The sequence below is a fragment of the Agelaius phoeniceus genome, chromosome 15 (assembly GCF_051311805.1).
Source record: "Agelaius phoeniceus isolate bAgePho1 chromosome 15, bAgePho1.hap1, whole genome shotgun sequence".
Taxonomy (NCBI): domain Eukaryota; kingdom Metazoa; phylum Chordata; class Aves; order Passeriformes; family Icteridae; genus Agelaius; species Agelaius phoeniceus.
The window spans coordinates 19,105,698-19,132,293 of record NC_135279.1 but is presented as its reverse complement, the minus strand read 5'-3'; the positions used below and the strand labels follow the sequence as shown (position 1 = coordinate 19,132,293).

General features: G+C 55.4%; 1 pseudogene; it reads right to left on the bottom strand.

Moving 5' to 3' along the window:
- Nucleotides 1-937: 937 nt before the first annotated feature.
- LOC143695317 (serine/threonine-protein kinase pim-1-like) lies at nt 938-26,235 on the bottom strand (annotated as a pseudogene).
- Between the last annotated feature and the right edge of the window lie 361 nt (nt 26,236-26,596).

Here is a 26,596-nt window from a genome sequence, read left to right as displayed (position 1 = left end):
TCTCACTCGGATTTTTTGGCATTTTTGGGGGAATCTCACCCAGATGGTTTGAGATTTTTCAGGGGGGTCTGACTGGGATTTTTTGGGATTTCGAGGGGTCTCCCCTGGATTTTTTGGGATATTTTTGGGGTGTCTCACCTGTTTTTTGGGGATATTTTGGGGTCTCAGCAGCCGCAGCTCTGCCGGGCGGGGGCCGGAGCCCTCCGGGGCTGCCGGGGCTGCCGGAGCGACGCGTCCCCGTATTGGATCCCCGAGCCACCCGCTCGGGACCCAGCTCATCCCCGAACACGCCGATGACAGCGCCGGGGCCGTGAGTGCCCAGGGCCTGCACTGCCACCACAGCTGGGATCTCTGCTGAGCTCTGGGGCTGCACAATCCCACAGGGCTTGGGGCTGGGGTCAAGCACAGCAGAGTCCTCCTTGCGTTTCTGGCAGGGACAGAATGAAATGCAGCTTCAGAGGCACCTCTGGAGAAACTTTAGACTCCTTAACATGCACCGCAACAGCAACTTACACACACGTTTACAACTGCCCAGGACAAAGGTAAAAGGCACAAACAAGATGCAAGAATTGTAGGCTTAGCACTCCCAGGGGATCCTGCAAGGAGGCTGCCAGCACAGGCACTGGTGTCTGTGGATGCAGCAGCTTTTCACAACCCTCTCAGATCTCCCACAAGAAAAGCCCCTGAAGACCAGAACCTCAACTGTTTCCTCAGGAGCTTCAACTGCCTCCTAAAGTTTACATTCGGGTAGGATCCTGTTCTCAGCAGATCTTTAAGGCTGAATAGAAACCAGCAAGGTCTTATCCAAACCCTTTTTTCCCTTAATAATCTCCTCAGTAATATTTGACAGGAGGAGGTGGATGTGATGCCAAACCTGGGGAATGAGCCCGTAGCAGCCAGGAAGGTGGCTGGGATTCCTCATGAGGATCTTCCTCTCCTAGGGCACCTTCAGGTGGCACTCATCGTACAGCAGCACCTGGGGGGACACTTGGAGCTCAGGAACGAGACATCTGGGCAGAGAGATGACCCCAGGGCAATCAGAGATCCTGAGAGAATGGAGAACGTTTCCCCCCAGAGATTGTGCAATGGAGCAGAACACATTGGTCACTGTCCAATGCACATTGAACAGCCCTACAGGGATAAATTGCCTTCTACCTCTGCCCACTCCAACACGTCTTGTCAAGGAGGCCCAAACCCTGAGAGGCAGCACCCAGAGGCTGCCCAGTGCCCCAGGCAGAGCCCTTTGCCCCACAGCTGCCTCAGCCCCTCCTGTACCCCAGAAGGCTTGCAAGGACTCCTGGAACAGTCCCAGTGAGCCACGAGCTCTGGGGGAGCCTTCCCAACAAGGATCAGGGCTCCCCAAGGCCCAAGGAACACACAACCCCAGTGTCTCAGTACAAATGACTCCCTTCTCTGCCATGGTGCTGCTGCCCTGCCTGAGAACTCAGCTCTTTGCCCCAGCCCTGGAGGGCATGAGACAGCAGCTGCCCCACAGAGGGGCTGATCAGCCCCTGCCAGGCCCTGCAGCTCCCTGGCTCCTCCACTGCCCAGCTCCAGGCCCTGCCTGGCCCCAGCTCCACCTGCTTTACAGAATGGCAGCCCAGGCACTGCCTGCATGGCTCTGCCTGCGACAGGGAACAGCCCCAGGGAGCTGCATCCCTCCTGGGCATCACACTGACACCCACAGCAGCACAGCAGCATGGAATTCTGCTGCAGCAACCACGACTTTTGGGCTCAGCTCTGACAACATTAAAGCTCAAAATGGGAAGCAGAGGGAAGGAGAAAATCTGGAGCTGACCTGCCACATCAAGGGCTGCTTTCCCCTCGTCAGACCTTGCCCTCCCCACTCTTGCTGGGAGCCACTTCCCCCCTGCCATGGGCCCTCATGGACAGAGCCAGACCCTGACTCTCAGCAGCTGCTTGGTGTGGCCCAAACCTGTGCACGGTGCTCACCACCAGCACAACTCCACCTCTTGCAGGAAGAAGGAGAGGAGGCCCTCGGGAAATTTGTTCCCCCTCACGCACCAAAGCCCAGGCCAATCAATGATATCATTGCTGGTGCCTTTAGAAGAGGGCCCAGGCCCGTGCTGGCTGTGAGCAGGGGTGCTTTTCACCACAGGCTGCTGCCCAAGCACTGCTGTTCCCATGTCCAGCTGGCACAACATGAGGGCATCCAGCAGCACTTCTCCTTGGCAGCTGCAGCCAGCAAAGCCTGGGCAAGGCAGTGCCTGGGGGAGCCAGGCAAGGGCTGGGACCTGGCTGTGATGATCAGGGTTGCCCCTCCCTTGCCAACACCCTCCAGGCCCACCAGCATTCTCTGGTAGAACTCCATCACCGTGTTGGAGCACGGGGTCACCTGGTGGAAGAGAAGACCAGTCAATTCTCCCTTACAAAAGCTCCTTACCCACGTGTGATATCCTCCAGATCCTGAGGGAGGATTTGGCCTTAATTCTTCTGCTGCTCCATGTGCAGAGCACAGTCTGAGAGTAACAAAAGCCTTCTGGCAATACCAGATTTGTTAAACACCCCTTGCTATCAGGACACAGGTCAGCTACATTAAAACATTAGACTACAGCTCTATGCACCACTGCATTCAAATTAAGGGGCCAATTTCTCATCTGACTACAATGACATCCGTGCAGAGGAAATCTGACTTGAACACAATGAGTTCAGCTTCACAGCAGGAACCAGCTCACCTTGCTGTTCATTCAAATCAGCCTGGCCATTTTCTTCTTGATCATCTTCATGGTCCTTCACATCTCCTTCAAGTCTTTGCATGTCCTCTTGAAGCGAAGCCTTCTCTGCTCCATTTCCATCCTGCGCCTTCTGGCCTCTTCTTCAGCTCTCCGGGCCGCTGCTCTCTGCTTCATGGCCGCCCTTCTGGGCCTGAGGCAGAGGAAGAAAGGCAAGAAGAGCAGCTCAGCAGCAGCCCAGTAGGGCCCCTGCTGCACGGCTGCCCAGAGCAGGGGTCCCCAGGCAGGCTCGGGTGCCTCTGGGGTAGCCTGCTCCAGGCCCTCTTTGCCCAGCTCTGCATCCTCATCCAAACTGATCACCATGGGCCGTGGGAAGTGGAAGAGGAGCAGCACCAGCAGGGCGGGGACTGATTTGGACACCATGGTCTGCAGGAGGAGAGAGACAATTTGTGTTGCTTTGCACAAGAGTTGCAAACCCGTGTGTTATTAGGGAATGGCTGCTCCTGCTGTGCCAGAGCGCTCGAGCAGGGCTGAGAATCTGGTGTCAAAGTGCATTCATGTGCTCCATGTTGCATGGGGCACCCGTGTGCAGGAATAGAGAACAACATCCCTCAGATGGGATCTGCTGTGGCAAGGCCCCTCTGGTTTTCTCCTCCACGCAGCAGTTTGCATGCAGAATGTGGGCAGATGTAACTTGGAGGTCCTCCTGCTCACCCTTGGGTTCCCCTTGCAGAGCCTCAGCCCCTGCGTTCTGTCAGGGCCCCTGGGCAGGTGGGATATTCCCAGAGGAGAGGGGCCGGCTGTGTCCCCATTGCCCCTGTCCCTTATGTGCCTGTGTTCAGGAGGGCACAGAGAGGATGGGGACTCCTGCCTGCCCCATGTCCTGTCTGCCTGCCGGGCCTGTCCCAGGGCAGCCGGGCTGTGATTGCTGTGCTGTGTCCCCCTGTCCCTGCTGTCCCTGCTGTCCCTGCTGTCCCTGCTGTCCCTGCTGTCATGGCCCACTGCAGGTTCCACACCTACACAGCCATGGTGGCTCCTGAGCTCTGCAGGGACCCGAGTGACAGTCTGAGTGGTGGCACTCCTGGTTTTCTTGCATTTGGCATCGCGCAGAGCAGAGGCTGGATCACAGCACCAAAGGAGCAGCTGCTGCAGGGGAGGAAAGGAGCCTCTGCATGGCCAAGGGCTGCTGTGGTGCCCCTGTGTCAGGAATTCCCCACAGCTGACACCTGAGTCCAGCATGGCCACTCACAGACACAGCGTTTGTTCAGGCATTGCCTTTATTGCATCTTGACAGGGACTGCAGCTGCCTGAGGGAAGTCACCCTCCCGAGACAGGAGGGCAGAGAGTGTAATTTAAATTAACCAATTGTGATTATAGGCATTCGTAGCGACAGTCTATATACTGTATATATGAATATTAAACAAGACACAAAATAATTATTGGATCATGAAGATTAAGCAACATTTGCTGGTTTAGATAAAAAGAAAGTATACTTCAGTTTTGGTTAACTGCAATAATTCTTGGTAATTTTGATGAATTATAAGTTCTATGTAATATAAGGAAAAGTGCATTTATTTAATTCCTACTTATTATTAAAATATTTATGATCTCTTACAAGAGTATTAATCTACATTATAGTAATAAAAAGTTTGGAAAATGTTTCTAAAGACAACTATTTTTAAATAAGATATTTTAAATATTTCAAAACTATTTAAGAACTTGAATCAATCTCCAAACATTGGCCCAATGCCTTCAGATGGTGCTTTCCTCCGAGCAGATGCAAAGGCTCTGTATGGGAAAGGGTTAAAATAGATGCAGTTCCTACAGATCCCGTGAGGAGAGAGAGGGCAGAGGGGCAGGGTGTGTCAGGAGCCCGGAGCCTGTGCCCCGGCGCAGGGCTGTGCTGGGCAGCAAGCGCAGCTCTGTGCGCCGGCTGCTCACAAAGATGTGCGGCTCGCCTTGGCCGGCCCAGAGAGCATCTCCAGCAGGAAGCTTTTCTTCACACAGCCACTGCCTGTGCTCCTCCAAAAGCCTGCCCTGCCTACCTTCAGCATCCTGTTTGTATCCCTATTCATTCCAATCAGCCTGGCCATTTGCTTTTCTATTTCTTTCGTGGCCCGGCGCATTTGCACCATGTCTTTGAATCTCTTCCTAAGGAGCCGCCTTCTCCGCTCGCTTTCCACCTTCCTCCTTCTGGCCTTTTCCTCAGCTCTCTGGGCCGCTGCTCTCTGCCTCGTGGCTGCCCTTCTGCGCCTGAGCCACCAGCCCAAAAGCAGGAGCAGCGGCTGAGCAATTTGCCAGAGCTGGTGCAGGTAGCGCAAGGCATCCAGGAGCCAGGGTCCCCAGCCAGGCTCAGCTGGCTCTGGGGGGGCCGCTTTCATCTCCTCTGCACGGGGCTGCCCATCCCCGTGAAATCTGTCCACCACGGAAAGTGGGAACAGGAAGAGGAGCAGCACAAGCCCAGCCAGGACTGCTCTGTGCGCCATGGTCTGCAGGAGGAGAGAGACAAGGCTTTCAATGGGGCTGCCAAGGGAGCTTGTGGGGGCTGAAGTGAGGCCCGGAGGCGCAGGGATGTGAGGGCAGAAGCAGAGGGCCCCGGGCAGCTGGCAGGCAGCAGGGCCTGTGCCAGTGGGCCAGCAGCAGCAGCCCCGTGCCCCGGCCAAGGCGCCGGCCCCAGGGGCTGGCCCTGGGTGCAGGGGGACAATGCAGGCCCGGGTGCGGCGCTTGTGGCCCGGCCCAGCCCCGCCACGTGCGCACTCACCGCTTGCTCAGGCTGTGCTGGGCCAGCGTTACCTGCGGGGGCCTTTTCCAGCTGCCCCCATTGTGACACGCTGCCCCTGATGTCACAGGGGCCAGAGGCATCACAGCCGGGCCAGCCCCGCCCTTGGTGCCCAGCCCAGCTCAGGGGCTCCCAGTGGGCCCAGCAATGAAAGCCCCGGCAGGCAGCAAGTGCAGCCCCTCTGGGAGGGAATGGGCCCCAGGGGCTCCCTTCACAAAGCAGGCAGAAGTCCCCACTGATAAGGTTCCAAAGGGAAAAGATTATAATCCATAATGTTGAGTAGGATACATATTATCAACTATGAAAACAGCTGAGGTGTTTTTCCTAATGGGACTTGTTCTTCTGTCAGTGGGGTTGGGTGATGGTTGCTCAGTTTTTCTTGCTTGACTATTCCCTGATCCAGTCCATCCAAGACTTCTGTGAAACCTTCCTATTGTCAGACATCAGAAATAAAGAACTGCAGTGAAACCACTTCTAGTCCCCTTCAGATCAAGAAGGTGCAGGGGGATGGTTCTGGCAGAGAGTTTGAGCTGCTCTGGACAGAGTCGCACTGCTGTGTTAGCAGGGACTGGCTGCTTGTGTTTTTCTTTGGATGAACAGAATCTTCCTTGTGTCCCCAGTGAACACATGGAGCTCACACCAGCAGTGCCTCTTGCCTGTTCCCTGCCCAGCCAGACCTTCCAGCCCAGCTGAAATGCCCAGCGTGGCCTTTGAGCACAAAGGGATTGTGAGCCAAAAGCATCTGTGTAGCCACCATGGTGTTCAGCGGCTGCTGCTCGGGGAAGGGCACTGAGAGGAGGCCACTGCTGCTCTTGTCAGAGCGCTGCTGTGCAGGGATGTCCCTCACCCTGCTCAGTCCCACATCTGCCCATCTTTTGGCCTGCTCTGAGCTCAGGTGGATGCCATCTGCTCCCAGCAGACCCAGCTGCTCCACGGTAGATGCACAGGCATGGAATCCAAAACCTTGAGTATGCCCTGAGTAGCCAGGCATTCAGCTGTTCAGTTTGTCACGGCCCACATCAGGGGTTAGAACAAGATGGTTTTTCAGATTCCTTGTGACCCAAACCATTCCAGGCTTCTAGGATTTCTCCATGACTGACTTTGGTCCCCTCAAAAGACCTCCTCTCTCCTCTCTTCCCTCCACCTGTGGAGAACGCATTCTGATGCTGCTGCTGCTGTTGGGACAGGTTGGTGGATACTCTTCCTGCCATCCCATGGGAGTAAGCATGACTCCTCTCTGAAGTCTTTGTCCCTGAATCAGTGCCTTCAAAGAACAGTTATCTCCCCTCCTTCCTTTTCCATTCAGCACTTGAGCACACACAGCATTTCTCATCGTTTTCCACAGAACAGTACAGGTGCCAGTTCCCATCTTGTGGAGCCCTCTGCCATAAATCAGCCTGACAGGTTTATTCTCTACGTAATGGGAAATGATGACAAATGCAGCTGCATAATCTAGTTAGTAACTCTCCATAATGACTGCCTCTGGGGTGATTTATGGGTTTTGTCATATGTGAGCTTTCAGAACTTTAGAGGTTACATTTTTCACACTTTTTTGTTGGAATCTCAGTTTATCAGACTTTACTGCAGCATTAATCACTTGCAGTACAACCCTGGACTTCACAAATGTATCACATCAGCGTGAAAAAAGGCAGAGAAAACAAGAACTGTTGTGAATTAATGAGCCGGGTAACACATGTCTCACAACAGCGATGAAACAACCTGTGTTCTTCTTCAAGCCACAACAGAAAGTCCCAAAGTCTGGTTATTGTTTTTTTTTTTTTTTTTTTTCACAAAACACAAGCAGCAGCAAAGAACTGAAACAACACAGCCAGGCTTGAAACCTGAAAGATCTGCAAGGCTGAGTCTATCCTAGTTAATGGTGAAATGATGTGTGAATCTGTCCTAGATGTTCAAATGAAGAAGATTGATTCAGTTATAATATGGCTTCTAAGCAAAACACTGGGATTATATAGGAGAAATGCACGTGTCATGAAACAACCAAGAAATCAGAGAGACAGTTCCAAGCTCTGCTGTGAAGGTCTGGGAAATGTTCAGATTTACCATCTGTGGAGTTTGGTGCAGGATAAACTGGAACAAAAGGCCATCATTACCCAAATTGATTTCGTTTGGGCTGGTTTGTTGGTTTTTGGTTTGCTTTTTCTTTTTTTTTTTTTTTTTTTGTTTGTTTGCTTTTTGTCAGATAATGTTTTATAATACTCCAAGAAATATGTTGAAAAGGTCAGCATGATCCATCAGACACAAGCAGCGGGGCTGGGGTAGATGCAACATGTTCCTTGCACTGGAGGGTAGACAGAGGCAAGATCTGGTTTGGGGTCAATCCCACATGGATCAGGGAGGTGGCTGAAACCTGGGCTGGCCAAAGCCTTAGAATCACAAAATATCCTGGGCTGGAAAGGACCCCCAAGGATCACCAAGTCCAACTCCTGGCCCTGCAGAGGACACCTCCCCAAGAACCCCACGCTGTGCCTTGGCATGTGCTGGTGGGCAGGAGCACACAGCTGGCTGTGGCTTTGGGTGCATGGGTAAGATGAGATGGTGAGGAGCATCCCTGCTCCCTGAGCTCCTGGAGAGCTGCAGACACTGATCACTGGTAAGGACAGCACCAGGGCCATGGCCTGGGGCTGGTGATCTGGTGTCTCCTTTCTGCTGCTGCTTTCTGCTACAGATAACAGCCTGGTGCCAAGGTCTTGTTGCTGAAGTGATAAACGGCTGGGGAGATTCCCTCCCTGCTCTTGTCTGCACGAGTTCTTATGCTCAGCACCAGGAAGGATTGGGCCAGAATGGAGGCATTTGGGGTCTCAGGGCTGAGGCTGAGACAGACAGCCAGGCAGAGCAGCTCCTCCTGGCTGATGCAAACATTAGCCCTGTGCTGGCCAGGCCAGTGATCCATAGCTATGGGTCCACAGTTATGGTGGTGCTGGGTATTCACTAGGAGAAGAGGAGGTGTAAAATGAAGCTTCTGAAGCTGCTTGGGATCCTGGAAGCTGCTCAGCCCCCACTTGACCACAGTGGTTGTTTGGCCAGCTGAAGTGATGGAATTCATTGGGCTGTGCAGGGACAGTTTTCTGTGCAAACATGAAGGACTTTCAGGGGGGATGAAATATGGCCTCACAGTAGAAACAGCTGGGCTGAACACTCTTTATTCCAGCTATGAATCTTTGCTCTTAAGAGCAACAGATTCCACCTTTCATTAAACCAGAACTTGTTGTTGTTGTTGTTATTGTTGTTGTTATTTTGAGGAACATAAATGACCTTTCTTGTTTATTTTATTAGCATTTTAAAATCTTTCTTGTTTATTTTATTAGCATTTTAAATCATCTGGTCACCCACTGCATGCATGAAACATGAGATGTTACCAAAGTGTAGCTCACTTCAGACAGGGAGTGCTGATAGTTGGCAGATCTGTACAGGTGTCCTCATCCTGGGTGCATTGGATGTTATCCCATCAAAGCAGGCAGTTTAACACAAGCAGCTATTTCACTAAGCTTAATTAACAACAGAAATAAAAACTGTATCTTTATAGCAAAGTTACTTTGACATCTACCATCACTCAGCGAGAGGTTTATTGTTATGGACACATAATATTGGCTTTTTGCAGAGATTAAAATGGATTTTCTATCTGTGGTGTTCAAGTAACTTTGTTATTGTCTTGGTTTGAAAAGCCAGGTGTCTGCTAAGGAAGGCAGGAGCCTCCCCTGGAATGGAAAATGTAAACCCCTCCCTCTGAATTGTTATAATTTTGAAATTAAGGAGCTTTCAGGCAAAGATATGGGAATAGGAATAACAGTTCTTTTTTAGGAAAAATTAACAATATAAATGCAGTAGTACAGACGAAAAAAAACCCACTGACAGAGTCAGAACAGGGCCTGACACCCTGTGGGTCAGGGTGCTGGCAGCAGTCCCATTCAGCGGTGGCTGCAGCCCTCCTGCAGTGCCAGGTGTGGCTCTGTTGGAGCAGGGATCCTGGAGAAGGGTGGAGTTTCCCTCTGAAGGTCCAGGGCTGCTGTAGATGGGCCTGGGAATCTTCCTTCCTCTGGGAATCCAGTGGGAAAAGGCTGATCCTCTGGGAATCCAGTGGAGAAGAAAGACAGCTGCTCCTCTGGGAATCCAGGAGGAAAAGGCTGCCTACCGTGTTCCAAATCTCAGATTCTATCCAGGTAGGAATGCTTGGCTCCTCCCCCTGGGCGGAGCATCTCCCAATGCGATGATGTCATTTCATCAGCCATGCAGTGACACTCAGTGGCCCAATACCAGAAGATAATTAATAATTAATGGCCTATTAATGGAACACACCTCCCCACAGGGAGGATTGGTTGTGGAAGAGAGAAACTGCCCAATGAACAGAAGATAACTGCCCCACCACTGACAGATGGCAAACAGAACACACACTTATCTTGCACTCCAGGACCTGTCCCCACTGGCTGCCCCCATTCTCCAGAGTTCATGGTGTCCAGGGAGGCTGCAGCTGCCGGTGCCGGGAACAAACGAGACGGGTCTGGGTTTCAGAAAGCTCCAGAGTCCATTTCTGACCCCTGAAAGACAGGGCAGAGGCAGGGCCGTGGGGTTTTTATAGGGTATCCCAGGGCTGGAGTGTGGGTTTGGGTCAGGGGAGGAGTTCTTAGCAACACAAGAAGGGTGAGATCAAATTCCTGCCTCTTAGCAACAGGGGCACCCCACACAGAATGTGTCCCCAAATCCTGAATTCCCCCTCAAACACCTCTGAAATGGTGGGACTTTAGACATCTTTGATCACTTTCATTCTCTAATAACACTGATGCTGTTAGTTCCAGAGTGCCCAGGATCCGCCTGGCAAGTCAGCTCTGGCAGGAAGAAGGCGGCTGCCAGCGGGCTGCTTGTGGCCTCTGACAGCCCCATTGCTCAGGGCTTGCCAGCGCCCCAGCCCCTCAGGCCCTGCCCCAGCGCGGCCAAGCTGCCCGGCAGCAGCGCCGCAGCCCCACAGCAGCTCCAGAGCAGCCCCAGGCAGAGGCACCTGGGAGCCCTCAGCAAGGCAGGCAGCAGCAGACGGGCAGGAGGGCACGGATGGCGCTTCCTGCCTGGCACAGGGCTTGTGGCCATCTCCAGGCAGCGCTCGGGCAGGGATCCCCGCAGCTCCGGCCCCTGCCCAGCCGCTCTGTGGGCAGCACAAAGGCTTCAGCAGAACCACCAAAGGCCAAGGGCCTTCTGGCCATTTCCCCTTGCCCACTGCACGCCTGGGCAGCTGGCTGAGCACAAGCACCCTTTATCCCCTCTTCCCCTAGGCCCTGCGGAGCCTGGGCAGAAAAAGAAAGATCCTGGCAGTCTGTGTATTAGAACACAGTCTATATTTACATAGTAAAGGGGGAAAAAAAAAAAAAAAAGAAAAGAACATTCTTGAAGTAAAAGAAAATTCCTCCTGACTCAGGTGGCCCCAGCAAAAAGAGCTTCTGGGATCAGCTCTCCACAGAGCTGCAGCAGGGCAGGCAGCCGAGCCGTGACACACGAGGCCGTGTCTTCCATGCCCTGCGCAGGTGATTTCGGAGCCACTGGAAGCTGGAGATGGGAGCCCGCTCTCCTGACTTGAGGATGCAGAGCGTTTGAATTGCCAGGCTTCCGACGGCGAGGCTGATGTCATTTGTTTTGTCTTCAAGGGCTGCAAGAGAGAGCAACAGAGCCACGGTCAGAGGCAGATCTGCGGGGAGCCGAGGAGAGCCCCCAGCAAGGGCCATGCCAGGCGGCTCTTGCCATGGCCAGGAGGGAGCAGGGAGCAAGGCGATCAGGCCGAAGCTGCGGGCCACCAATGGCCCCCGTGGCCCTGAAAGCTCAGTGTGCTCTGGCCACGGGAGCAGAGCCCTCCGCAGCCGGGGCAGGGCTTGCAGCTCCCCCCCGGCAGCCCCCGCTGCCAGCCCGCTGCCCTCACTCACCAGTGCAGATCAGCTGCAGCTCTCGCTGCTGCCCCCTCAGGCGCCGCCCGGCCATGCCTGTGAACACAGAGCCTGTCACGGCGGCAGCGGCACAGCTCCCTGCCAGCGGCGCTGCCGGCGCTGTGGCCGCACGGGCTGCTGGCCCGGCAGGGCTCAGCCCGGCCCTTGGCGCACGCTGCCGCCCCAGGGCACGGCTGCCAGAGGGCGGCAGCAGCAATGCCCAGCCCAGGCGGGGCTCCACGGCGCCGGGCCCGGCTGGCGCTGCCGGGGCAGCAGGCGGGGCCGGGGCCGAGCTGCGGCGGGCCGGGCCGGGGAGGGAGCGCGGGCTCGTGGCTCACCCATGAAGCTGATGGCCGCCTCTCGCAGGGGCTCCTGTGGGCTCTGCAGGTAGCGCAGGGCCCGGCGCAGGTGCTCGGCCGCTCGGCTCCTGTCCTCTGCCAGCTGCAGAGAACGGCGGGAGGGAAGGCTTGGCGCGGGCTCAGCCCCTGGGCCGGGCGCTGCCTGCGCCCAGCCCCGGCCTCCCCTGCCCGCACAGCCCTGAGGCGCGGCCAGCAGCCGCCGGCCAAGGGCTCCCGAGGGGAGGGGGCAGCGGGCCGGCTGCTGCCCGGGGAGCCGCGGTGCCGGCCCGCAGCCCCGCCGGGCCGGGGCTCCACGGGCACCTGGCTCGGGCCCTCGGGAGCCTGGAGAGGAGCCCGTGCGGCCTCTGGCTGCCGCAGCGGGCAGGGGCACAGCTGCCCGGCCCGCACACTGAGCGCCGCCCTCAGGGGCCTTCTCCAGCCTGAGGCTGGGCCTTGCAGGCCCTCCTTACCAGGCACTCGCTGAACTTGCACAGTTTCTGCTCCTTCACCAGCTTCTTGAGATCCCTCCTCTTCATCAACTTGAGCGCACAAAGCAGCGCTTCCCGAGAAGCCTGGAGAGCAGCAGGGACGCGGAGATGGCCCCACAGCCCAGGGCACGGCACCCGCGTCCCCGTGCCATGGCCTGCAGGAGGCTGCGATCCAGCAGGCGCAGGGCAGGAGGCAGCCGAGCCCCCTGCCAGGGGGACAGCAGCAGCCCACGAGTCCTCACCTCTGCCACACGCTGATTCTCATCATGGCAGTGGAAGAAGAGTGCAAGCAAGCTCTGTTGCACAGGGCTTTCCAAAGGCTTTTCGCTCTCTTCCAAATACTCCATCATGTCTCGGAAGAGTTTGATGGAGAGCAGCTGGACCTGGCTATTATCCTGTAGGAAAAAAAAAAGAAAAACTACCTCAGCATTGGCTCCTGCAGGCCCCCCTGGGCACAGGGCTGGAAATGCACAGGGCACACAGTTTCCAGGTAGCAGCCAGCGGCTGTGGGTGGGGGCACAGAGCCTTACGTGGTCAAAGAGTGGCAGGAGCGCCTCAGCCAGCTGCAGGGCAATGGGGGTTGACATCATAATATGTGATTTGTGCAGGAATAGAATGCTGAGTGTGATGAGGGTCATGCCAGCTATCTCTGCATCACTGTCGCACAGTAGGTCCATGAGGCTTTGGGTCAGGCTCCACATTCTTTGGGCCTGTGCGGAACACAAGTCTGTGAAAGGCCATCCTGCTGCCGCAGGGCCCAGAGGCCAAAGGCCTGTCCCGAAGAACGTGGGCAGCTGAAGCAGGAGGCAGGAGGGCTGGGAGCAGCTGCCCCAGCGCCCCAAGGCCAGGCCAGGCCAAGTGACTGCGTTCCCAGTGCAGCTTCAGCCACCGCCCCCTTCTCACCATTGAGGGATCATCAATGAGCTCCAGCAGGGCCCTGAGCGCCAGGCGACGCCTCTCCCTGCACTCGCTCTGCAGGTACCTTGAAGAGACCTTCACAACACTGGCACCACATTCACTCGGGTCCAGGCACTGGAGGAGCTGAAAGGCACAGGCCAGTGATGGGGGAGCCAGCCGGCAGGAGCCTGGAGCAGCACAGGGCTGGGCCCAGGCAGCAGCAGCAGCAGCAGCAGCAGCACAGGGCGCGGGCAGCGTCCCAGGCGGCTGCGGCTCCCAGAGGGCAGAGAGCTGGGAGGCAGCTCAGCCAGGCAGCGCTGCACACCCGGCTCACCTCCACAAGGAACGCCAGGGCGGGCAGATCCCAGTGTGGCTCCTGTGTGCTGAGCAGCCAGAGCAGGTGGAGTGCAATACTGGAAGCCAACCCAAGACAAGCATGGCGCATCTCCCTAGGAGGGCGAAAAAGGGTCCAGGAACCTGAGCAAATCTCTCCAAGGACAGGCTGGCAGAGCCTGCTGGTCTTTCACCACCATCCTGCAAGGGGACCTGGGCCCTTTAGGAGGTGTCTCCTCCCGTGCTCTCTCCCCTCCCAGCCTTTTCCAGTCTGCTTGGCCATCCCTCGGTGACAAGGCCCTGTGTCCCAGGGCCACAGGGACTGTGTGGGACAGCCCGGGCACAGGGCACAAATGCCGGGAGCAATGGGGAGAAGGGGAGTCTCACCTGGCCAGCAGACCCACGGCATAGTGGCGGGTGTCAGCACAGAGCAGTGTGTCCCAGCCACGCTTGCGTTCCACTGACACCACCACCTCCTTGTACTGCTTTCGGCAGAGCAGGGACTTCAGGCTCTGCACTGCAAACCTGTGTGCACAGCAAAGGCCAGGTCACCCTGGCAGCACTGGCTCCTTGGCAGGCCACGTGGCAGGGACAGGAGGACTGGCATGGAGCACCTGTTGGGGCTGGTGGCAAGGCCGTGCTCTTGCAGGCATTCCTTCCAGAAGGCATCGACCTCCTCTGGCATCTCTTCTGTGCTGAAGAACACTTGGAAGAGCAGATGCACAAATAGCTGGGGGAAATACGACGTCACTACACGTGGCACATGGGGCTCCTGGAGCATCTTCCACATCACCACGGTTGCCTGCAAGGGACAAAGCCCCCCGAGACAGCGCTCAGTGCCCAGGTGTCCCTGGGGCAGAGCCCGAGCAGGGCAGGGAGAGGCCCGCAGAGACCTTGGCAGGGGGAGCACGGGGCCTGGTGGGCCTGAGGCTGCCCCTGGGCCAGGTTTCAGGCCAGTGCCTGAGGCAGGGAGATGCAGTGGGGGAAGGAGGATGGAGAGCTGCTGGAGAGGCGGCCTTGGGGCCAGCAAAGGCCACTTGCAGAAACTCACAGCCAGGCCAAAGACACCCGTTTTGTCCCCATCGGAGGTGCACGTGCTGCGCTCTGGCCAGCTGCCCAGCACATCCAGGAGGATCAGCAGCACTGGCTCTGCCGTCCTGGACGAGCACATGATGGTCTTCCACATGGAGATGGCAGCTCTGAGGGGTTAGAGCTCAGTCTCAGGGGGGTCTCAGACACAGCACCGTGGCCTGGGCATCCCTAGGGGCCCGGGCTGACCGCCGGCTCTGCCTCTGCCCACTGGGCCTGGCCAGCAGCAGCCAGGCAGCCCAGCCCTGTGGGGACAGGCCCCTGAGGGGTGGCAAGGGAGCATGGCAGCAGGCTCGGGGGCTGACGTGCCAGGGCTGGGAAAGGCAGCAGCCAGAGGGCCCTGGAACTCTCTGTTGCTCAGACACCTGGGCCAGGCGGTACAGGGTGATGGGCTGGGGAGGCCTGAGCCCTCTGGGCAGGTGGGCCCCATACCTGTCACAGGACGGGGCCACACGCAGGAGCGTCACCACTGCCTCACCCGGGTGTGCTCTGGTGAGACTCAGAAGGGCCTTGTCCAGCCGGTGCTGGGCAGAATCATTGGCCAGGAGCCATCGGTGAATGGACCTCACCAGGGCGGGCACCTGGAGAAGGCACGGGGAGACTTGGAAAGCTGCCAGAGGGAGCCATGTCCCCAGGGTCCCCAGAGAAGTGCTTCCCTTGCCAGCGCACTGCCATGGCCTCAAAGGCTCCCAGGGACCAGCAGACGTGGCTGGGGAAGCCATGGGACTCATGGGGGAATTGAAGCCTGGCCCCAGGCTGCTCACTTGTTCTGGCCTGGCAACAGCCTTCTCCAGGAGCAAATGCAGCAGGGCGGCACTGGTCTCATGACTGAGGAGCTCTGAGTGAGCTCTGAGCCCTGTGCCCATGGTGCTGGTCTCTTCCTGCCCAATGCTCCGGATAAAGTCGCAGACGAGCTGTAGGAGAAGGGCAAGAGGCCGGGGATGTTGCATGGAGTGCTGCACACACGGTGCTGGGCGGAGCAGGGACAGCAGGCCCAGCCCAGGTGGGGGTGGCTGCAGGTACCTGCGCTGTTCTGCGGAAGCGGCCACGGCTGGATTCCTGCTCTTGTGTGCGCTCCAGGGCTGCATCTGGCAAAGAGCGAGCGCAGCCAGAGCTGAGGGGCTGCGGGAGAGGCCGGAGAACAGAGCCCAGCCCTGCGCTGCCCAGGCAGGGAGAGCCCCGGGATGCCCCAGGGGATGGAGCACGGCCACTGCGGGGTGTCTGCCCGGCCCCTCTTCCCTCCTGTCCATGGGCATTTCCCCAGGGGATGGCATGGCATGGCATGGCATGGCATGGCATGGCATGGCATGGCATGGCATGGCATGGCATGGCATGGGGCCAATTGGCTGCAGGCTCCAGCCCTGCAGCCCAGCTCTGCCACTCACCCTCCTGCGGTGGATGGAACGGCACCACCTCTTCTGTCTCCTGTGCTGGGGCCGCTCCAGGGCCTTCTTCCTCCTCCTCCTCCTCCACCCAGGCCAGCTTGGGCACTCTCGGGGCTCTCTGCTCCATGGCTGTGCCTGGAGCTACTTGCAGGAGAGATGCCTTGGGAAAGCTCCGGGGCACCAAGTCCTACGCTCTGCCCTTGAGGGCAGCTGCAGAATAGAAGCCTCAGGAAGGCCACGGGTCAGCGAGTGCTGTGCTCTGGCCTCGAGCTCAGCTGCAGGAACAGCGCCGCGGAGAAGCTCCGGGTCAGACGGGAGCGAGTGCGCTGTGCGGGGGCTCCTCACGGCACCGCTCTGTCCCGTTGTGCCCCGTTGCGTGTTGCCAGCAGCCGGGCAAGCTTCTATTTCCCACGTGTCACAAAGGGGCCTTGGACACCGGCTTCCGTTCCATGGCACGGTGACCGTGCTGCAGCGTGCCACCCAGGGCCCTTGCACACACTGCCTTCTGCCCCGGGGCCGCCCCCGGCCCAGCCAAAGTGGCCCAGCTTGGAAGGAATCCCTGGCCCCAGGTGTCTGAGACAGCCCGCACAGGATCTTTAGCAAGGGCTCAGAGCATCAGCAAACGCTGCCCGGCTCTGCGGGCTCAGTCCTATCCCCATATCTTTCCCTGAGAGCATTTGAATTTCTAAATGAGAATCATTTGAAGGGAGGGGATTGACATTTTCCATTTCACAGAAGGCTTCTGCCTTCCTTAGCAGACACCTCTCTTTTCAAAGCAAGACAATTGTTTATCATCTTGCAGATCCGCACTTGCTGGGCAGCCCCGTTTTACACTCGGGGCCTGGAGAACCATTCCCAGCAACTGGGAAAATCCTAGCTGCTCCATCCACCCAGAGATGAGGTCTCCAAATTTGCCCCGAAAGTGGGTCCAGCTTTTAGAGGCCAAAAATAGCAAGTCCCAGTGACTTGATGATAGTTTTAGCCCAGAAAGCCCTGCAGCTGATGGCACACTTCACAATCAGCAGGGGACACAGCTAGGCCAAAGCCCAGAGCTCTGCCGGGAGCCTTTCTCCTCAAATACCCTTCAAACAAACCTCCATGCAAGTCAGTTGGGAAAGTTTCTTCAAATGATCCATTTCTGGCACCACAGAACTGCACAGGGCTCTGTGGAAGATTCTAAAGCAGCTGCTCTGGAGTCCAAGAGCCAGCACAAAGAGTCTTTGACACCTATTTGTAGCTAAATTGCACTTTGGGTGATTTGAAGGAGTTTGGAAGGAGCTAGAGAGCGGACCTCTGAGTTTTTCAGATGATGCCATTGCTTTTTCTTCTCTTCTACATAGACAGGAAGGGTGAGTTTGGCTCCCATCTGCACCGCATGGCTCACAGGGCCGCAAGACTTGTAGTTACAAGAGCTTTGAAGGATTTCTTGGTCAAGAAGACACGACCAACAAGGATATTTATGTTTTGGAGCCAATCCTTCAGTATTTCGTCTTACGGACTCATGCTCTCGGGGTCTCTGGCTGGTCAGAGTGAGCCCAAGATAAGTTCCAAAGTCTCTTTTCCCAGCCTGGTGCTCAAAGAAGGAGTCAGAGCTCTTCATTTCTGGCTCTCAAGGTTGTTTCTTGTATCTTATCTATAAAATTCTTTCTCCTGTCCTGCCAAGGTCTGCTCAGCAAGACATTCTATGGCATTCTGCCTGCCCCAGGGTGGTGTTATCTTTTTATCCTAAAAACTACCTGTACAATATTTACAATGACTTTCCAATACCCATCACCTATGTTAGACAGTGTGCTTCTACTCTAAACCAAACTGAAAGTGCCACCATCACAGCAGAAGATGGAGGCCAAGAAGAAGGAGAAAGGCTGGACATGCCCAGATTCCTCCATCTTGCCCCCTGAAGCCCCATTCTAGAAACCCCAAAAATCTATATTTCACCCTGTGATAAATTCACTATCATTCTACTTAAACTTTCATGGCTCGCAATTCTTCATATAAGGTTGTTTTTTCCAAGGGCTAAATCAAAAGCACAGGGGTCTTGGGCTCTGTGCCAGGGTCTCTGAGCTACCTGGGCAGGGGCTCGAGTCCTCCAGGGCAGCCAGAGGAATTTCCTGGGTTCTGACAAGTAGCCCTGTGTTAGTCCCTGCGTACAAGAGTTTCCTTGATCCCTTTGATGCCAGAGAGCACGAAGAACTTGAAACTTGCTGGAGTCCAGCCCTGCCTGCCTATCATGGAGAAGAGGGAAAAGATGAAGAACCTGGGCGGTGGTTGAGCCAAATTGACATTTTTCCATTTCTGATTTCCTCCCATCTTTTGCAGCAGGGCAACAACCCTATCACTGCAAAGCACTTCCTTTTGCAAGGCACACACTGACCTTGGTGGAAGCTCAGGGCTCTTGAAGGGGCTGCTGCAGTTGGCAACGGGAGCTGTTGTTGAATTTTTCACATTGCTTAACCCCCCCTGCCAAATGCCATCAAGCGGTTGAGGAAGGAGAAAAAAGATTACCCTGGAGGAAGGGAGGCCAAGAGCTTGGAAAAGGAGGAAAGAAACGCTCTGATGATGACAATGACAAAAAACCCCAATTTATTTTTGACAGCAAATGAACACCGGCCGCCCTCCAGCCCTCCCAGCCTGGCAGGCCGAGCGGTGCCGTTCCCATGGCATGAGGTGCTGGCAGCCTGCAGAGAGAAACCAGAGAGCCACGGTCAGTGGCAGCAGGCTCCTGTCCCCCTGTCCCGCCATGGCCTGTGCCCGGGCCAGGCTGCTGGCTGTGCTCAGAGCCCAAACCTCCCGACCCATTCTCTGTTTTTAGAGAAGGGCAGCGGGGCAGGCCACGTTCCACCTCCTCTGCTTAATCACAGTGTGGAAGGGGCTAACAGCGGGCCTGTTAGCTAAAGGAGTGAGAAGAAGCTGAGAAGTAAGAAGAAACTGATAAGGAGCTCTCTCCAAGGCTGTAACCAAGGAGACCGAGAGAAGAAAGATAGAAGAACTTTGCAGCTGGATGAAACATTTTTAGAAAGTTAATTAAGTCACCATAACTTCTCACCAATAGTATTATGTTGATTTATTGTGGCCAATAGTAAAGATAGAAGAAGGATAAACAATTGGAAAGTGTATAAAAATCAGCCATATTCAATAATAAAGTGTTGCCAACTGAGACTGCTTGTGGTCTCTGCTTTATGTCGTGACCGCCTCGACAGCGACGTTTGGTGACCCCGACGTGATAAGAAGTCGGTGGGGGCCCATACGAGGTCCTAGCAACTGGCAACCGTGACCCACTGGGACGTAGTGGGGGAGGCGGCGTTGGTGCAGCTGAGAGGGGCAGGTGGAAGCCACAGGGAGGTCCGGACCTGATTTTCTCCTATCAAGACACCTGGAAGAAGGTGAGCCACGAACTAGTAATAATGGGACATAACTTAACTAAAGAGGAAGAAAATGTTCTGGCTACATGGAAAGTTTTGTTAAGAAATAAGGGAATTAATACGTCAGACTATGCCCTTCGAAATATACTGCTGTGGGCTAAATCACAGAATTTTGGCACTGATCCCCACACAGCTTTTAGTGTTAAGGCATGGAAAAAAGTCGGGGACAGACTGTGGGAAGTCATCCGAAAGGGAGATAAAATGGTTGTCGATCTAGCAGTTACTTGGGAATCGCTCTTTGAGGCATTAAAGGAATGGAAAACAGAGGGAGAACAAGCAGAGCGGGATGCGGACGAAGAGTTGGGGCTGATAACAGAACCTGATGGGGGGGATGAGGCAGAGGGTGCCTCTGATGGGGAACTTGAAGAAAGTCCGGGTGCCATACAAGTTACCTGGCAAGCTGCCAAAGCTGCCGGGAAAGCTGCCAGAGCTTCTGGGAAAGCTGCCAAGGCTTCTGGGAAAGCTGCCAAAACTTCTGGGCAACCTGCCGTAGCATCCTCTTATCAGACCCCTAAACCTCTCTATCTCACACCTGCACAGCAGCTCGCAAGGGTGCCTGTATATACTACACCGCTACGCCAGTTAGCTGAAATGTCTTTAGCAGAGAGACAAACCCAGCCATCTGCCCCCCCGCTTCCCTCCGCTCTAGTCCAGCCATCCGCCCCCCCGCTCCCGTCTGAGCGGCTTGAACAACCTGCAAGGCCGTATCCTCCGTTACCTGACAGTGACAGCAGCAGCGAAGCAAGTGATGAGTCGCCTGCAGTAACACCTGAGTTGGGGCAAGGAGCTCTGGCCTCTTTACCTCCAAAGAGCTCTAGCCTTGCTGCCCCATGGACTTTGCCTCCATGTCAAGTAACTGTGCTTCCTCGACACCCTCAGGAGTTTTGGGAATTTGTTAGGAGGAAAGCAGTTGAAGAAAAGAATTGGGACACCATAGAAAGGTTAGGTGCTCCAAGAGTACCTCAGGAGAACAGTGCCAATGCAAATGTTGCTTGTGATAACCCTATGGCTTTTCCAGTCTTTAAAGCAGCTCCTGGAGCAGGGCAGGATGAAAGTCATCACATCTTTGCCTGGAGGGTTGTGCAAGACCTCCAATCGAAAGTGGCTCAGTACGGTATTAATTCCTCAGAGGTAATGCAATTAATACGTGTGATTAATGCAGATTTGCTTTCACCTTACGACATTGCGCATCTTGCTACAATTCTATTCCAGCCAGTACAATACGGTGTATTTCAAGAAACTTGGAGGCGAGCGGCTGAACGCACCGCTTTAACAAACATGCAGTTGCCTCAACACGACCCTCGTCATGCTGTGGGTGTTGATGCCCTACTGGGCACTGGGCCTTTTGCCAATCCAGATTTACAGGCAAGGTGGGATCCTTTGATTTTGGCACAAGCTCAACAAATTGGCATGAGTGCCTTAACTAAAACAATGGAAATGGCAGCTCCAAAACAGAAATATGTCACTATACAGCAAGGGACGAGAGAACCATTTTTGCAATTTGCAGAAAAACTTGCTGCAGCTATTGAGAAACAGGTAGAAGATGAAACTTTGCGAGACAAATTGTGCATACAATTGGCTAAAGAAAATGCAAACCCAGATTGCAGAAAGATTATTGATACTTTACGTGGGGAACCCACCTTGTCTAAAATGGTTACTGCTTGCTCAAAAGTTGGTTCAGTCGAGCATAAAATGGCAGCTCTTGCTGCAGTGCTAAAACCTTCAGCAAAATGTTATAATTGTGGACAACAAGGGCATGTAAGATCACAGTGTACCACAGTGTCAAATGCTGTCCGGAAAACAACATTTAAGCCAAGTGCAAGCAGCGATGTTGTGTGCAATCGCTGTGCTAAACTTGGGCACTATGCTAAACAGTGCAGGAGTAAATATCATGCAAATGGTCAGCTATTGCCGGGAAACCCAAAGAGGAGCGCGAAGGGGCACGTGGGGAAACAAATACCGCAACAACAACAACTACCACAACAGCAAATGCGGGCCTTCCCAGCACTGCAAAGCTACCCATTTGCAAGCAATACTCAGGGGCAACAAGCGGGTCCGCAGGGATTGATATACCCACCACTGACACAGTAACCATTCTGACAAAAGAAATATGTAAAGTGCCCCTCAATGCCTATGGTCCGATAGGACAGGGATTGAGTGCATTTTTAATAGGGAGGTCAAGTACTACACTTAGAGGTATTCATGTGCATCTAGGGTTTATTGATGCTGATTATTTAGGACAGATTCATGCCATGGTATCCATCGATGACCCTCCTGTCACTATTCAGAAAGGAACCTGCATTGCTCAAATTGTACCTTTTGTGAGTTTTGTTCCAAATACAGTGGACCGAAGTCGCGGCGCAGGAAGTTTTGGATCAACAGGAGTACCTCAAGTGTTCTGGACTGAGAAAGTAACGGAGAGCCGTCCAGAAAAGACATGCACTCTCACTGCCAGTGGATGTCATCCAGGAACTATATCAGTAACAGGTTTGATTGACACTGGAGCAGATGTCACAATACTCTCGCGACTTTGCTGGCCTCAATCGTGGCCTCTCACTCATGCAAGTTTTGGACTTCTGGGGTTGGGTGGTGCTACAACAGGTGGCCTGTCAGCCATTGTAATTAATGTGAAACATCCTGATGGCCAACAAGCTAACATCAGACCCTATGTTGCCGATGCTCCTCAGAGTTTGTGGGGACGAGATTGCTTATCTCAATGGGGTGTCAAAATTACTACGGATTTTTAATGGGGGCCACTGTGATGCAGGGCAATGAACGTCCAGTCGTAGCCCTGACATGGTTGACAGATAAGCCTGTCTGGGTTCGCCAGTGGCCCCTTACTACTGAAAAGCTTACTGCCCTGCAAGAATTAGTCACAGAACAATTGCAAGCAGGACATATCGAGGAATCATTCAGTCCCTGGAATACCCCTGTTTTTGTAATAAAAAAGAAATCAGGAAAATGGAGACTTTTACATGATTTACGGCAGATAAATGCTGTAATGGCAACAATGGGAGCTTTACAACCAGGCCTTCCTACACCCACAATGATTCCACAGGAATGGCAAATAGTTGTCATTGATCTGAAAGATTGTTTCTTCACTATTCCATTGGCTGAGCAGGACAAAGAAAAATTCGCTTTCACTCATGTCACTCAGTATTATGGTACCAACCCTAGGGGCCTTTCGGCGTTAGAAGAATGGCAAACTGATGTTACTAAAATACCAGAATTTGGTCGCTTTAAGTATGTTCATGTTACAGTTGATACTTTTTCTCATGCAATGGTTGCTTCAGCATTCACAGGAGAAAAAACTTGTGATGCTATTCGTCATTTTTATCACGCCTTTTCTATTCTAGGTGTTCCGTGTCACATAAAAACAGATAACAGCCCAGCATATGCTTCGCAGAAAATGCAAGCATTCTTTCGTGCTTGGGGCATTGAGCATTCTACAGGCATTCCACATGTCCCCACGGGCCAAGCAATTATTGAAAGAGCTCACGGACTTCTTAAACATCAGGTTCAAAAACAAAAAGGGGGAATGCAACAGGAGTCACCTCAAGTGAGATTAGATAAAGCTGTTTATGTGTTAAACTTTTTACGTCCCCTACCTGATTCACAGTTATCTCCAATCTTTTACCATTTTTCCTCTTTGAATTCTAAGCAACCAGATTTCCGTAGAAATGTTAAGATATGGGTTAAGGATTTGATTACTGGTATATGGTCTGGCCCAGTGGAACTGATAACCTGGGGGAGGGGTTATGCTTGTGTTTTGACAGATAATGGTCCTCGATGGGTTCCTGCTCGCTGTGTTAAACCTTACCTAGAACGTGCAGGAAAGGACAGGATGGATGGTTCCGCAGTTGAAGCAGAACATGCGGATGACACCGGCTAAGACCATATATCAGTACTCAAAGATGGATGAAGGACAGGAATGATTGTATTGAGTGGGAATTTTGTTGATGGTTGTGATTGTGGGTTTTGTGTGTCCCCTCTCTGCTGGGATTTTTGCAAAGGGCCCTGCAAAAATCCATAGCAGCTGTATTTACAGTCCAAAAACAAAAAGGGAGAATTGTGGAAGGGGCTAACAGCGGGCCTGTTAGCTAAAGGAGTGAGAAGAAGCTGAGAAGTAAGAAGAAACTGATAAGGAGCTCTCTCCAAGGCTGTAACCAAGGAGACCGAGAGAAGAAAGATAGAAGAACTTTGCAGCTGGATGAAACATTTTTAGAAAGTTAATTAAGTCACCATAACTTCTCACCAATAGTATTATGTTGATTTATTGTGGCCAATAGTAAAGATAGAAGAAGGATAAACAATTGGAAAGTGTATAAAAATCAGCCATATTCAATAATAAAGTGTTGCCAACTGAGACTGCTTGTGGTCTCTGCTTTATGTCGTGACCGCCTCGACAGCGACATCACAGCACAGCAACCTCCTCAGCAGCTGCAAGAGCGGGATGCCCGTGTGCCCGCTGCCGCCTGCCCAGAGCCCTTCTGCCAGCCGAGCTGTGGAGCCGGGTGCCCACCTCTGGAGAGCTGCTGCCAGGAGAGGAGCTGATCCCAAACCAGGTCCTCGTCCTTCTGGAAGGGGCTGTCCCTGCAGACCGTGGCCCCTGGGGCAGCGCTGGCACTGGACGCACTCCATGGACGCTGCAGGCGCTTCCCCGTCCGGTCCGGGCACCAGGTGTAATCCTCCTGGGAAAAACAAAGAACAATTGCACGAAAGTCAATTCAAAACAAGACATGGAAACAAGAAAAAGCACAAAGCCTGTCACCGTTTCATGGGCCTGAGGAGGGTCTGACCACTCCATGAGAGAATTAAACCTGTCCACGGGTGGGGAAAATCCCCACCTTTCCCGCCCATAAACGCACCCCTTCCTCAAGGGTGTGCAGAGCAGACCAGCTGGGGCACGGCTTGGGAACCCGTCCCCCTCTGCCGCCCCCATCCACATGGATGGATGCTTTTGTCAGGCTGGCTGCCCCCGCCTCAGCCCGTGCCAGGCTGGCTGGCAGAAGCTGTCAGCAAGGCCAGGAGCCGGCTCCCCTTCCACAACATCCATCCCCTGTCCTGCCAAAAAGCAGCTCGGCGGCTGGCGGAAAAATTAATATTCCCCAGCGCCGCCGAGCGGGGAACCTCCGGCACGTGGCCAGGCCGAGCCCTGCCGTGCCTGGGAGCACCAGCATCCCCCCGCCCCTGCGCCGGCTGGGGACTCATCTTGATTCCATCGGGGCGCACAGCGTGTCCTCCAGGCAGGGGCCGCAGCCAAAGCCAATCGGCTCTGCCCCGCCAGCGGCCAGCTCCAGGATGGTGTTCCCAGCTCCACGTCGTGCTCCAGAAGAATGCGCCAGCTGTGCCCCGGCTTGCGGGGACATCACGATGCCATTGAGCTGCAGGGGGATGTTTCCCCTGTCCCAGTCCGTGGCACCTTCACCGCACTGCCACCACTTCTCCAATGGGACGGGCAGCACGGAGCCGCTCCCTCCACAGCTCGTGGGGACCAGCAGAAGCAGCATCTCCTCGGCTGCGCTCTCTCCTCCGCGCCGCGGCCGCAGGGAAACGCTCCGGGGTTTTCTTCCAGTGCCACGAGACGCGTGCCGCTGCTGCTTGCTGGGCTCCTGGATCCTCCTGTGCACAGGGAGGCATCTCTGCTGTCTCCTGGGCCAGGCAGGGCTCCTGCAGCCAAGAATGCTCAAAAAGGTCCTCCAGTGCTGGCCTGTCTGTGGGCTCCATGCATAAACACCACCTGATGAGGTGTTGGCACTCTGCGGAGAGAAACCAGAAACCGCTGCTCAGCAGGACAAGGCTCCTGTCCATGCTCTCCCACATTCCACAGTGCCCAGGCCACACCAGGAGTGCTCAGAGCTGCAGCCAAAATCTTCCTATCGATCCTCTCTTGCGGAGGACACCAGCACAGAGGCACAGGTGCCACCTCCTCCAGCTAAGCCCAGGAGATCCACCTCCTCACCAGCTGCAAGAGAAGGACGCTTATGTGCCAGCCGCCCCTCCCAACCCCGTTCTTCCCCTTGTGCCTTGAAGGCGCATCCCCACCTTGAGACACCCGGGGCAGGAAGAAGAGCTGGCCCCGGACGATGTCCTTGTTGGTGTGGAAAGGAAGGTGCCCTCAGAGCAGCTCATAGAGCAGGATGCCCAGGGACCAGATGGTGGCTGGCTGGCCATGGTAGCAGCCAAAGAGGATCCACTCCGGTGGGCTGTACTCCAGCGTTCCTATGGGACACGGGCGCAGCTCATCAGGCCCATGCTGCTCCCTCCCTCCCAGCCAGCTCCTGTTGCACAACAGCCAGGCCCTGCCCTGCCAAAAAGCAACTTGCTTGCAGCTGGCTGAGGAAGGATTCCCCCTCCTTCCTTGCCTCCTTCCTTCCCTCCCTCTTCCCCCTATGCCAGCCAAGGCTGCCTGGCTGTGTCCCGGCTTTGGGCTCACCTGACATCCGGGTGTAGAACGTGTCCTGGAGGATCGTGCCGCAGCCAAAGTCGATGAGCTTCACCTCGCCCGTGGCCAGGTTGACGAGGACGTTCTCGGCCTTGATGTGGGGGTGCAGGACGCCGCGGCTGCTGCAGTGCCCCATGGCCTCCAGCACCTGGCGGAACAGCCCCCGCCCCACGGGCTCCGTCAGGAACCGCCGCTCGTGCAGGAAGTACCAGAGGTGCTGACAGCGCTGCGGATGCTCCATGAGCAGCACGAAGCCCTCGGGCACCTCGAACCAGTCCAGGAGCCTCACGACGCCGGAGAAGCCAGGCCACGACACCTTCCACAGCAACGCCAGCTCCAGGGGCACAAGGGCGCCCTTGCGCTGCGGGGGGACCGCGATGCCGTCAGCGGGGCCGATGCTGCGCTGTGCCTCGGGCAGCCCCTGCCCAGCCCCGCCGCGGCTCGCCATGGCCTGGCCCGGGGCGCTGCGCGGCCCCCGCTCACTCCACGCTCGCTGCCCTCGCAGCGTTCCGGCTGCCGCCCTGCCGGGCCTCGCCTCAGCCCCGCCCGGCCCACCCCGCCGGCTCCTCCCGCTGGCCCCGCTCACTCCCCAGCCGCGCCTACTCCGAGATGTGCTCCCGGGACACTCGCTTGATGGCTGCCTGCGAGCCAAGGCCAGCGGCGGGCTGAGCTCATCGCCCGCCGCCTGCCGCCGCCCTCCGAGCCAGCCCCGTCTCTTCCCGGGGCGCCGTCGGCGAGGCGGGGACCGGAGTAAACGCTGCCGCAGCCGCCGCTGCCCAGCAGCGGGCCCTGCCGCTAGAGCTGCTCCA